This window comes from Stomoxys calcitrans, chromosome 5, assembly GCF_963082655.1.
Source record: "Stomoxys calcitrans chromosome 5, idStoCalc2.1, whole genome shotgun sequence".
Lineage (NCBI taxonomy): Eukaryota > Metazoa > Arthropoda > Insecta > Diptera > Muscidae > Stomoxys > Stomoxys calcitrans.
In genome coordinates, this window is record NC_081556.1 from 31,978,318 (window position 1) to 31,993,323 (window position 15,006).

Sequence of the window (15,006 nt, forward strand, 5' to 3'; positions counted from 1 at the left end):
TTTCGATATCCGTGTCGTATATGGTTCCGATTAGTTCATTTTTGGATATAGCTGCTAAATATACCAATATTTTGTTATACACAATTGAACAATGGCTTGTACTTATTAGCATTTGGACCAAATCGGAACATACTTCGATATAGCTGCTATGGGGCATAAGGTATGCATTTTTCACCGAATTTTGGCGAAAGGTGGTTTACATATATAGCCGAGATGGTGGGTATTCAAAGTTCGCCCTGGCCGTATTTAACGCCTTTTTTCTTGTTTGTGACTAAGGTGGAGATCGCATTTGTTATCCAATCATCAGGAAAGTTTGCCTTTATCCCTTATTAAGCCTAATTTTGCCAGAATGGGATCAGATTTAGATATAGCTCCGATATATATAACTCGCCCGATAGTTATTAAAATTTTCAAACATTTTGAATGAAATTTTATTGTACGAAGTGTTTTATTGCTCGCCTGAAATCTTCTGGCAAATTTCATTGGTTCACTGAAGTTTTGTATTTAGAGAAAATTTCACTGAAGTTTTGTCTTTTCAGAAAATTTTTCCCAGATGGTGAGTGCGTAATTTTCATTTAAGGATTTCCCATAGAAATGTGTGTTTAAAGCTCAAGCATCAGAGTTAGCTCAAATCTCTGAAAACTTCAGCTATTGCGAATGTTTTGGCAAACTTTCTAATTAAAGTTTGTTTTTTTCCTGTTTTTCCTGTCTTTTTTTTTTTTTTGGTTTTCACCAGCACTAAACCGAGGCATACTTTTGGGATGAAGTTGCCAACATAAATTTGAAAACTCTTACGAATTCATGAATTGACAACAAAAACAATCTTATGTTTTACCAACAAAACCACAAAAACTTTCAAAGATTTCTAGGCATGGTGAGAACAAGATAGGATTTTACTCAAAAGAATTTCAACAAAATAATTACTTTTTTTTTTGTGTGTGTTCGGGGAGAGCAAAGAATTTGACACATATTTTCTAGTTGCCACAAAAGCAAGCAGAACAGACTTAAGGGTTGACACTTTATACCATTTGTTGTTGAAAATTAACTTTGATTTTGTTTTCGGTTTTTTTTTCTTTCTTTTTAAGAAATGTTTGTCATTCTTTGTGGTCTTTAGATTTTTTTCTTGTTTTGCCATGCATACTCAAGACATTTCTAGCAGTCTGGTCTTGTCTAACAAAAGCCTGATAAGGATTTATGCAAATTTAACGTTTTGAAATTCTAAAGACCTTTTGCATAAATCAAAACAATGCCCAATATTCATACATACATGTGTCTAAGAATGTTTATATGTATGTATGTTTGCATGTGTGTAACTGCAAGCACACATGACCTACATTTATGTAAATCATTGTGTAAAGAAAAGTGGAAACTTGAAAATGTCATTTCTATTTAAAGTTTATAATGGATTTCGTTGCCAGGTTTACCCCTTTTTGTGTTTTCCTCATTTCTGTTTTCTTTTTTTTTCATATATGTTTTTTTTTTTTTTGACAAAATAAACATTGGCTATTGAAAGCTTTTGAAAATGGAAAGGGACTAAAATGACACAGCTGTATTAAGATTTCTAAGAAACGTAAATCTAACAACAACAACGTTTCTAAGAAATGTTGATATGGAAAAAAAATTATTTGGTTTATTTGTTTACGCCTCTTCTTTTGAAAACATTTGTGCCTAAGCGACATGCATACACACATAGCATTTACCAGGGAGCTTTTCCAGTGACGAGATATGGCGAGGAGATATCGCGAGGAGATATGTTGGGGAGATATGGTGAGCAGATATGGTGTGTAGATATGCTGACCTACCTCCCCCTAAAAGTATGCCATAAAACATAGATATCCACACGCCACATGCTAGTCTACGTTGCCCAAAGCGTTAAGCACTTTGATGCGTGCAACCTTGTTCGTATGAAACTCATATGAATTTGTATCTACAAATGCTCAATAAATATTAAATTGCCTTCTTTATGAATACGTTTGTATAGCCTCAAACCTAGGTGCAGATAAAATTCATTTGATATCTACAAACAAAAAGGTAGAATTTTTAAATTTTTGAATTTGCAAAGTGGTGGAGGGGAAGTACATATTTTAAACTCTAACAAGTATATGTGATTTCTATGAGAGAAAAATCTTAAAACTGTAAAAAATGTAAAACATAAAGGAATTAATGACCAGATTGAAGAAGCTCCTACTGTACTTGCTTTTACTTATACCATCCACCATAAAATGGGGTATTTTCAATCTAACACTTTTATATCCACCATCATAGGATAGAGGGAATATTCATTTAGTCTTGCCGTCTGTAAACCATCGAAATATCAATATCCGACCCCATAAAGTATATACCTTTCCAAATGTCGTAAAATTCTAAGATAATTGAACGATGCCCGTGTGTCTGTTGTAATCACTCTACAGCCTTTAAAAATTGGTATATTAAGCTGAAATTTTGCTCAAATCCGTATTTCGTTAATACGCTGGTTTAATATGTGAACTGGCCAAGTCATATTTGGATAGCTCTCACATAGACCGATGTTTTGATTTAGAGTTTTGAACTCATTAAAGGCGCATTTGCTATCCGATTTCGCTGATATTTGGAAAAGTGAGTTGTATTAAGGCACCGGATATTCGAACCAATTATTGTCCATATCGGACTATATTGACATATTGTTGCCTTATAGACCGATCTTCCAATTCTAGGTCTTAAGCTCATAAAAGCCGCATTTATTGCCCAATTGTTTAGAAATTCGGATATGTGAGTTGAGGTAATACACCCGATATTTGATTCATTAGATCGGACCATGTCGAGAGGCTTAACACAACTCACTGTCCCAAATTTCTGCGAAATCGGACAAGAAATGCGCCTTTTATGGGTCCAAATCCTTAAATCGACGGATCGGTCTATATGGCAGCTATATCCAAATCTGGACCGATCTGAGCCAAATTGACGAAGGATGTCGAAGGGCCTAACGCAATTCACTGTCTAAAATTTCGGCAAAATCAGATAATAAATGCGCCTATTATGGCATCAAAACCTAAAACCGAGAGATAGGTCTATATGGCATCTATATCCAAGTATGGACCGATCTGAGCCAAATTGACGAAGGATGTCGAAGGGCCTAACGCAACTCACTGTCCCAAATTTCAGCAAAATCGGATAATAAATGTGGCTTTTATTGGCCTAAGACCCCAAATCAGAGGATCGGTCTATATGGCAGCTATATCCAAATCTGAACCGATCTGAGCCAAATTGACGAAGGATATCGAAGGGCCTAACACAACTCACTGGCCCAAATTTCAGCAAAATCGGATAATAAGTGTGGCTATTATTGGGCTAAGACCCTTAATCGGCGGATCGGTCTATATGGGGGCTATATCAAGATATAGTCCGATATAGCCCATCTTCGAACTTAACCTGCTTATGGACAAAAAAAGAATCTGTGCAAAGTTTCAGCTCAATATCTCTATTTTTGAAGACTGTAGCGTGATTTCAACAGACAGACGGACAGACGGACGGGCATGTCTAGATCGTCTTAGATTTTTACGATGACCAAGAATATATATACTTTATAGGGTCGGAAATGGATATTTCGATGTGTTGCAAACGGAATGACAAAATGAATATACCCCCATCCTTCGGTGGTGGGTATAAAAAGAAGATAATATTGTAGATTCTCTTTCAAAAGTACTGGACTGTTGTGCGTATACTTTATATTATTTCATTCGGTACTTGATTTAATAATCATCAAACGCACCCATGAACAAACATGTTTAAAAATTTTTTATGATCTAAATATGTTTACTAATTTTGTAAATAATTTTCTTTTCTTTCTAGGTAAGTGAACATTTTTCTTGTAAAAAAATGACTTATGGTAAGAAAAAATTGCAATGCAAGGGACAAAATGTTATTATATTAATTATTATTATTTTTAGTTTTTTCTTGAACAATTTTGTTATAGTTTTAATATTTCCATTTTGAAGTGACTATAAGTTGGTTCCATACAATCCAGTAAAATCTAAACTAGCAGAACGAGAGAAAAATCTCTAATCATTTTCATATTTATTATAGTTGAGGTGAAATTGCAAGAACAGAACCTTTAAACATTTAAAAATTTCTTATCAACTTGAAATATAGCAGAAATATAAAATGGTTAAGATGTTAATCATAAAGGTGTTAATCATGAATTGAATTAAATATGTAAATATCATATTTATTGTCACGGCTAATAGAAATGTTAAAATTTCTTTATTTTTTGCCTAACTCTCATATTAAATTAATTTCGAAAAAATCCGTAACCTTAATAAAATGAAAAATTAAAATCTTCTTTTACTAAAATAGAAAAAATTAATTTTACCAACTTGGTATTATTTTGTACAAAATTTAATTGCTTCTTGCTTTACAATAACAAAATGTTAAATGAAAATTGGTTTACTTATGTTGACATCATTACCATCATGATTATCATGATTTTGTGTGGTTATCATGGTCAGCTGCTGTCGTGTGTACTGATTCATGTCAAAGACTAAATGGCCTACTGAGAATCAATTAGGCTCATTCAATGGACCAACAACAAATGATGTTGAACATAAAACAATATCAATTACACACAATTTCCTGTATAGGTAATAAAAAGTTAATAACATCACAAATTTAAATGTAATCAATAAATCCTAGTACGGCTACAAGAAGGCAAGAACACAGTACCAATATTCTATATATCGCATAACATATTGTGATAAAATCAAACCTTCAAGGGGCGTTGCACTTGTAAACCCTATAATATTGAGTTTATCTCTTTTGTAGGCAATCATAGACATTGCCAGAGAAGAAATAATTTATAATCCTATTTCTGTATTTAAGAAGACAAAAGACCATAGAATTAAATAAGAATAAGCTATAAGGGACACAGGGGGAGTGAGATTTGCAAAGACAAACTGTGAGACATATAAGCAGGCAGACGAAAGTAGCTTTGGATAAATAGACCAAATGACACAGCGAAGCACAGACTAGCAGCAGACTTAAGCACAGAGAGTAGAAAACCATATGACAGACAAACAACGGATAGGAGAAGTTCAGAAGGAGCATATCTCAAATATATACAGCAATGACTGCCCTGATCCAAAAAATAGGTGTGAAATAGTTTTAAAATATTTATGTTTTGGGCGTTAATCTCTTGGGTAAAGATAAACTGCAGCACGCCAAAAACATTCGTTCAAGGTCCCGAGTTTGGGGGACACTGAGCAATACGCCATATATAATTGTTAAAGAGACGTGATTCAATCACTGCGTGATTTGGGGCACTAGGATACCGATACATGTATGTAGGCGGATGGAATGAAGGCGGACATGAAGGCTCAGGGGTCACTATGTCTGAGGCACACTGAACAAATCGCTCTCTGGTATGGTTACAGAGAGGTGATGCACTTACTGCCTGATACCTATCTATGTATGAAGGTGAAGGGAACAAAAGCGGATATACTGGCTCAGTGGCCATTGTCTCTGAGGCACATTGAACAAAAGGCTCTTTGATATGTTTACACTTACTGCCTGATTGAGCCGCTAGGACCCCGGGGCGAGTGTGTAGAAGGATGGAAAGTAGCCGCGAAAAATCGATTTGCACCCTGTGTCTGAAGGACACTGGGCTAGACGTTGGCTGCTATGAACACAGATATGTGATATGCTCCGGGCGTGATTGAAACTAGGATAATAATGAGTGGGCTTAAATTTAAAGGGTGATTTTTTTGAGGTTAGGATTTTCATGCATTAGTATTTGACAGATCACGTGGGATTTCAGACATGGTGTCAAAGAGAAAGATGCTCAGTATGCTTTGACATTTCATCATGAATAGACTTACTAACGAGCAACGCTTGCAAATCATTGAATTTTATTACCAAAATCAGTGTTCGGTTCGAAATGTGTTCAAATTTTGACAAATTTTGTTCAGCGATGAGGCTCATTTCTGGTTGAATGGCTACGTAAATAAGCAAAATTGCCGCATTTGGAGTGAAGAGCAACCAGAAGCCGTTCAAGAACTGCCCATGCATCCCGAAAAATGCACTGTTTGGTGTGGTTTGTACGCTGGTGGAATCATTGGACCGTATTTTTTCAAAGATGCTGTTGGACGCAACGTTACGGTGAATGAACACATTTCGAACCGAACACTGATTTTGGTAATAAAATTCAATGATTTGCAAGCGTTGCTCGTTAGTAAGTCTATTCATGATGAAATGTCAAAGCATACTGAGCATCTTTTTCTTTGACACCATGTCTGAAATCCCACGTGATCTGTCAAATACTAATGCATGAAAATCCTAACCTCAAAAAAATCACCCTTTATAGAACATACTTGCGAACATTTTGTGTATGGCTCCTTTGTATATTATGGTCACGTTGACGTGCTTCAGGTAACTGCGATGTTACGAGGATCAGTAGCTCCTGTGCTTAAGATGCACAGAACGTAATGCTTTCTGATATGGTTACAGAGACATGATACATGATACTCCCTCATTGAGGCGTTAGGACAACGGGACCTATGTGTAAACAGACGGAAAGTAACCACACACAAGTAAGAGCGTGCTAAGTTCGGCCGGGCCGAACCTTATGTACCCTCCACCATGATCGCATCTGTCAAGTTCTTTGCGCAGTATCTGTTTTTAGGCAAACAAAGTAAAATGAATAATGACGGAGGAGCAGCTATATCAAGTTATAGTCCGATTCAGGGCTCAAGAAGCGAAATCGGGAGATTGGTTTATATGGGAGCTGTATCAAGCTATAGATGGATTCTGACCATATTGCGCACGTATGTCGAAGGCCATGGGAGAAGCCGTTGTACAAAATTTGTGCCAATTCGGATGAGAGTTGCGCTCTCTAGAGGCTCAAGAAGTCAAGACCCAAGATCGGTTTATATGGCAGCTATATCAAAACATGGACCGATATAGCCCATTTGCAATACCAACCGACCTACACTAATAAGAAGTATTTGTGCAAAATTTCAAGCGGCTAGCTTTACTCCTTCGGAAGTTAGCGTGCTTTCGACAGACAGACGGACGGACATGGCTAGATCGACATAAAATGTCGCGACGATCAAGAATATATATACTTAATGGGGTCTCAGACGAATATTTCAAGTAGTTACAAACAGAATGACGAAATTAGTATACCCCCCATCTTATGGTGGAGGGTATAAAAAGACAGACAGACAGACGGTTAAACACACAGACAGATTGGACAGAATGGTAAGTGCTCTTAATGCATCGGAATTCTTAGCTTTGGGTATACCTCTTCTCCTTTTGGATGTTACAAACAAATTCGCTAATTTTTAATACCTTGTGCCACCATAGTTGTGTAGCTCATAACAACAACAGAACGTATACAAGATTTTACAACTAAAACAATTGACTTTTGCCATGATACTGCATCTGTTGATGTTGTTATGTTATTATTGCTGCTTTTGCTGTTTACATAATGGCCATTGTGTTGTGTTGGCATTTTACATGGACTCATGTCAAATATTAAAACATCCTCATTTTCTCTTAGACAAGCAAACAGAACACTGCATATATGGAAATGCAATAAAATAGTGATTGCAAGAAAATCTGGGCCAAACGGATAGATAGACGGCTGCTTAATATGACCTGCAAAGCTATGAATATACAACAAAATTTAGACATTGAAATTATTTAAAGCAAGCCTGAATGGGCAGTGTGTAATTCACGCTGTCTTGAACATCGTGCATTGTGTCATGGATAATACAGTGTCCATTGATGCCACAGAAAAAGAGAAAGCTCCCTTAGACTCAAAGCAGTGGTTGCAACAATTGTCTAGCCAAAACGTCCAGAGGTATTAGGTGTAGCATTAAAATCAGTACATCAGATGGTGTCGTCCTCAGTGCAGCTGTGAGGACGATTTCTATGAACCTCACCAGTATTCTGAAGAGCCACAAAAGCTGGGCCAGTAACCCACACATGGAAGTTTATTAGGTTAACTCTGGGAAACAAACGAATAGTAAAAACGGACTCCGCTAACTTTGACGGTCCAAGCCAACGAAATAAGGAATATGATCTGCAAATCTTTACCTAGAATGACCGGTCTCTTTAAAGGGAATGTGCAGTATTCGCACTGGCGGATGTATTGCAAAAATAGAAGGCATATATTACCGCTTTACAGGAAGTGGGATGGATCGGGAAAGGCGTCACAACAACACCAGCGGTGGCGTTGTGACGCCTTTTTAGCTGCCATGAATTTGTGGACTTGTGGTTAGTCATAGACTGAAGCACCCAGCTTTATTCCGCTGGTTGAGAGGCTACCCATAATCCGCCTAAAAGCCAAATTTGTCAACATAAGTCTTGTTTGTACCCATGCCCCGACGGTAGACATGGTCGAGCAGACCAAGGATATTTTCTTTGAGCGGCTAGAGAGAGAATACGACCGCTGCCCCACCAATGATATAAAAATCGTTCTGAGAGATTTTAATGCAAATAAAGGAAAAAAAATTTCTTTGGTCGGAAAATTTAGCCTCCCCGACATTACGCTCTATGATGGTGTTGCATGGTAGTTAGCAAACTTCTTGGATATTGTGGTATCCCTTAACGAAAGATTGGTCAATAAATGCGCTTACAGTGACTCTAGGAGTGAAGATCGGGTGATTATTACATTGTATCCTATTCTATAAGATAGCAATCCAAATTGGACCAACATATATATGGAAAATATATCCAAATCTGAACCGATTTTATTGAATTTTAATAGGCTTTGGCGGTACCAAATTTGAAGACGATGTGATGAAAATCGCGACCTGCAGTTTTTACACAAATTAACGTGGACAGAAAGAACGACAGACAGACATGCTGACAGATAGACATACGCACAGAAAGACATAGCTAAATCGAATCACAAAGTGATTCTGAGTTGATCGGTATACTTATCAATCTGTTTATCTCTCTTTCTTCTGGGTGTTAAAAAAAATCCACTAAATTAAAATACCCTGTACCACAGTAGTGGTTTTATTTTGTTGCAACAAAGGAAGGCAAGAAGAGTTCGATTTGACACTGCACAAAATCTGCAAACAGATGGCATCGGCATACTCCACTTGACTGACCCAACTGGTTCATGAAAGCAGTTCTTAGCCTTATTATATAAAGGCGCAGTGGCTGTCCATTGCCCAATCTATGGAAAATGCTATGAATTCTGTACAGGGGTACCAGAACCCTCCGCTTGGAAACCCATGTTATGTCCAAATGCTAACGAAACCAAAAATGCGGCGCACAGAGCAACCCTTCAATCTGACACAACGCTCTAGATGAAGGAGATGTATCGAGAGAAAAGGAGGGAGGAGAAACCTCTATTTCGCAGAAAGAAAAAAAAAATGGAAATACCTGAGTGTAGGCGAATTGAATTGCAATGGTTAGCAAATACTTCTTATTTGGGTGGCGTAAAGGGGGTGGATTGGCCCCATAGACACATATTTATATCAGATTCATGTTTTACTCCCAAAGACCTTTCATTTGAGCCCCATATTGCTATGATCGTAAATTTGTCCTCTATGAGGGATGTTTTTGGGGAGAGGTGGCAACCTAAACACCTGACCCCGCATTTTGATATCAGATTCGTATTCTTATATTTAAGTCCCATATTGCCATGGTCAGTATATAAGTGCTGTTTGGGTTTTTTTTTTTTTTTTTTGGAGAGGGTAGGACCCCCAAAAACTTGGTCTGACATTTGGATATCAGATTTGTATTCTACTCGTAAATACCTTTCATTTGGTTCCCATATTGCCATGGTCGGTAAATATGTCGGATTTAGGGGTGTTTCGGGGATTGGTGTGGTCCCCCAAACACTTTGTCCGACAATTGGATATCAGACACGTTTTTATACCCACCACCGAAGGATGGGGGTATATTCATTTTGTCATTCCGTTTGCAACACATCGAAATATCCATTTCCAACCCTATAAAGTATATATATTCTTGATCAGCGTAAAAATCTAAGACGATCTAGACATGTCCGTCCGTCTGTCCGTCTGTCCGTCTGTCTGTTGAAATCACGCTACAGCCTTTAAAAATTGAGATATTGAGCTGAAACTTTGCACAGATTTTTTTTTTGTCCATAAGCAGGTTAAGTTCGAAGATGGGCTATATCGGACTATATCTTGATATAGCCCCCATATAGACCGATCCTCCGATTTGGGGTCTTAGGCCCATAAAAGCCACATTTATTATACGATTTTGCTGAAATTTGGGACAGTGAGTTGTGTTAGGCCCTTCGACATCCTTCGTCAATTTGGCTCAGATCGGTCCAGATTTGGATATAGCTGCCATATAGACCGATCCTCCGATTTAGGGTCTTAGGCCCATAAAAGCCACATTTATTATCCGATTTTGCTGAAATTTAGGACAGTGAATTGTCTTAGGCCCTTCGACATCCTCCGTCAATATGGCTCAGATCGGTTCAGATTTGGATATAGCTGCCATATAGACCGATCCTCCGATTTAGGGTCTTAGGCCCATAAAAGCCACATTTATTATCCGATTTTGCTGAAATTTGGGATAGTGTGTTGTGCTAGGCCCTTCGATATCATCCATCAATTTGGCTTAGATCGGTCTAGATTTGGATATAGCTCCCATATAGACCGATCCTCCGATTTGGGGTCTTAGGCCCATAAAAGCCACATTTATTATCCGATTTTGCTGAAATTTGGGACAGTGAGTTGTGTTAGGCCCTTCGACATCCTCCGTCAATTTGGCTCAGATCGGTTCAGATTTGGATATAGCTGCCATATAGACCGATCCTCAAATTTAGGGTCTTAGGCCCATAAAAGCCACATTTATTAGCCGATTTTGCTATGATTTGAGACAGTGATTTGTGTTAGGCCCTACAACGTCCTTCGTCAATTTGGCAGAAATCGGTTCACATTTGGATATAGCTGCCATATAGACCGATCCTCCGATTTAGGGTTATATGCCCATAAAAGCTACATTTATTGTCCGATGTCGCCGAAATTTGGGACAGTGAGTTAAGTTAAGTCCCTTGACATACTTCTGCATTATCGCACTGATCGGTCCAGATTTGGATATAGCTGCCATATAGACCGATCTCTCTGTTTTAGGTTTTGGGGCCATAAAAAGCGCATTTATGTCCGATGTTGCCGAAATTTGGGACAAAGAATTAAGTTAAGCCCCTCCACATATTTCTGCTATAGGACATAAGTTATAAGTTTTGCACCGGATTTTGACGAAAGGTGGTTTACATATATAGCCGAGGTGGTGGGTATCCAAAGTTCGGCCCGGCCGAACTTAACGCCTTTTTACTTGTTAAATCTTAAATGCCTTTAATTGGAGTCCCATATTGTCACGATTGGTCTATACATATAGGTTTGGTAGGTTTTGGGGGTGGGGTGGATCCCCAAGGTAACCCATCCGAAATTTGGGCACCAAATTTTTGTTTTTAGGTTACTATAAGAGAGCACACAAAATTTCGATTAAATCACACCACCCATCCCCGCTATCCGGCGTTTCTGAGAATTAGGGTAAGCGGAGCTTTATTCCTTCGAAAGTTGGCTTGCTTTCGACAGACTGACAGACGGACGGACATAGCTAAATCGACAAGGCGATCAATAATAAATGTTTTTTTGGGTATTAGATCATTATTTCGAAGGGGATTGAAGAAATTAGTATACCCCCATCCAATGGGGAAGGGTAAGAAATGATTCCGATTAGATCCGTATATTTATCGATGCGTCTATCTCTTTTCCCTGTGGGTGTTCTATACAAATGCTCTTTCTTATAATACCCTTTGGTGTTCTAGGTGTTAAAATCGAGTAAGTAACAAGTAAAAGCGTGCTAAGTTCGGCCGGGCCGAATCTTATATACCCTCCACCATAGATCGCATTTGTCGAGCTCTTGCCACAATATCTCTTTTTAGGTAGACAAAGGATATAAGAAAAGAATAGCTATGTTATTGGAACAATATCAAATTATGGTTCATTTCGCACCATAATTGAACTGAATATTGGAAACCACAGTAGAAGTCATTGTGTAAAATTTCAACCAAATCTGGTACAAATTGCGCACTTTAGGGGTTGAAGAAGTGAAATAGGGAGATCGGTTTATAGGGGATCTGTATTAGGCTATAAGCCGATTCATGCCATATTCTACACGTATGTTAAAGGTCAGGAGAAAAGCCGTTGTACAAAATTTCAGCCAAATCGGATAATAATTCTCCCTTTAGAGGGTCTGCTAGTCAAGATCCCATATCGGTTTATATGTCAGCTATATCTGGTTATGGACCAATTTGAACTATTCTCAGCACATTTGTTGAAAGTTATAACAAAACATCTCATGCAAAATTGCAGCTAAATCGGATAATAATTGCGCCCTCTAGAGGCTCAAGAAGTCAAGTCCCCAGATCTGTTTATATGGCAGCTATATCAGGCTATATACCGATTTAAACCATTCTTAATACAGTTATTGGAAGTCATGACAAAACTCATCATGCAAAATTTCAGCCAAATTGGATAATAATTGCGTCCTCTAGAGGCTCAAGAAATCAAGACCCAAGATCGGTTTATATGGTAGCTATATCAGGTTATAAACCGATATGAACTATTCTCAGCACAGTTGTTGAAAGTCATAACAAAACACCTCATGCAAAATTTCAGCCAAATCGGATAAGAATTGTGGCTTCTAGCGGCTAAAGAAGTCAAAAACCTAAGTTTATATGACAGCTATTCAAAACGTGGACCGATGTAGCGCATTTACAATCCCAACCGACCTACACTAATAAGAAGAACTTGTGGAAAATTTCATGCGGCTAGCTTTACTCCTTCGAAAGTTAGCGTATTTTCGACAGACAGACGGACGGACAGACGGACGGACAGACGGACGGACAGACGGACGGACAGACGGACGTACAGACGGACGGACATGGCTAGTTCGACTTAAAATGTCATGACGATCAAGAATATATATTCTTTATGGGGTCTTAGACAAATATTTCGAGGAGTTACAAACAGAATGACGAAATTAGAATACCCCTTTCCTATGGTGGAGGGTATAAAAAGGATTCAACTTTCTGGAGTTAAGTGAATCCATTACTGTCCAGACTTAACACTTCTATCTTTCTATCGTTTACGTGCACTTTGGCATTTTGTAGCCATACAATTACACGAAAAGTTAGGCCTACACCCCCTCAGGTGAAAGTTGGATTGTAAAACCAAACCAGCAGCACTGAAGATAAGTAGCATTGGAAATTCGCTTACATGAACTCTAGCGTAGATGTGGGTGTAATTAAAGCTTATTATGAATTCAAAAGTGTGTTTGTATTGAATTGGTTACACATATCTGTGCAAGCCTATCACACTTGCATGCATACATATAATAAATAAATGAGCATGACTATGTTTGTATGTATGTAACGTATTTACAATTTACTTATATCACACACTTGCACACCTACACATGCATAAGAAGATCATTACGATGCTTAGAAATATTGTCATTGATAGCATTCATGATGATGATTTCTTTTGAATAAATTTTGAGCTGATTGACAGCTCTGTGTGTGTGTGTGTGTGTGTGTGTGTTTGACTTTATTTATTGATAAATGTATCTGCTTGAACAACATACTAATTGAGAAAATTCAATATAATTAGGTCAGAGAGGGCATCAATAGATGGATGCATTCATTAACCAATTGAAATGCATAGTTCATAGTGAAATATCATACCATTATGAAATTTCGGTTACATGTCCTTTTGAGATCATGACTGCCGGCAGACAAACAAGATTTAATGGTGATAGATTTATGTCTTCAATTGAAATTGAAATGTGTTTACATAGCCCCTTAATGCAAGGAAATTAGTAAGTTCAAACTAAATTTGATAAGTCATTAAGGAATCATTGGAGTGTTCAAAGGATTTGGTTAACTTGCAATAAACTGAGGGCAAACCTACGTGGACATACAATAATGGCAAGACTCCTGGAAAGACATGAAGACAAGACTAGCTATCTCAATAGCTATTTAGGACCGACTTAAGTCCCATTTAAGTTACATGGTTCACTTCATATACTAATTTGATGGCATAGGAGATGTAGCCATTGTTTGCCTTTCTAAAATGCCATGAAAATAATCAAAATTTATTTAGTTTTCTATGCAAAAAAAAAAAGTTATTCAATATTTAGTAATACTGATACGAGTACATACTTGTGAACGCATTAACCTTTTGCAAAACCTCCTCAAATGAAAAGGGAAATCTAATCAATTCGAAAACAAAGAAAGAACATAAACAATTGCACACTTGTTTAGAGTATTTCATTCAATTCCTATATGAATTTGTTATGCCTTTGGGGGATGGATACAAAGTGTTTTGCATTGCCATGAAGAGAACATGAAACAAAAAACTTCAATCAGAAAAAAAAGAAAGCACATTGTAGAGAGCAAGAGAGAATGTGCAGAAAAACGCATAACAAGAATTTAAAAGGCGAGCAAAATGCATACAACCCAAACCCCTGAGGTGTGAATAGCATGCAATTCAAGCAAGAGAAGACATACACAAGTGTATTCGAAATATGCAGCAACAACAAAAAAAGAAAATTGAATGCATGACAAAAATGTGGCAAAAAAAAAAAAAATGAAACCTCAGACACACACAAGCCTACACACATCTCATACACGTGCATGTTTTTCTGGCTTCAGTTTAATTATGTATGCAAGTGCATAAAATGCCATATTCTCAAAAACCAAACCACATTCAAAAGGAGGCTCTCAGGAGACCCATATCTGTTATGCTTTGCTAGAACACACTATGGTCAGAGTTGCCATTTTTGTATATCGTTCACTTCAATGCATATTGGTTTAACCAATACGTAATAATATTGGCTTTAAATCTTAGAACATCTAAGGGCCTATACTAACGAACTGGGAGCTGACAATGAGACTATCACCTACACCCAACATGCCCATTTACTTCAGATTCGGAAGACCAGGATAAGTAAAGATCCTAATATTGAAACATC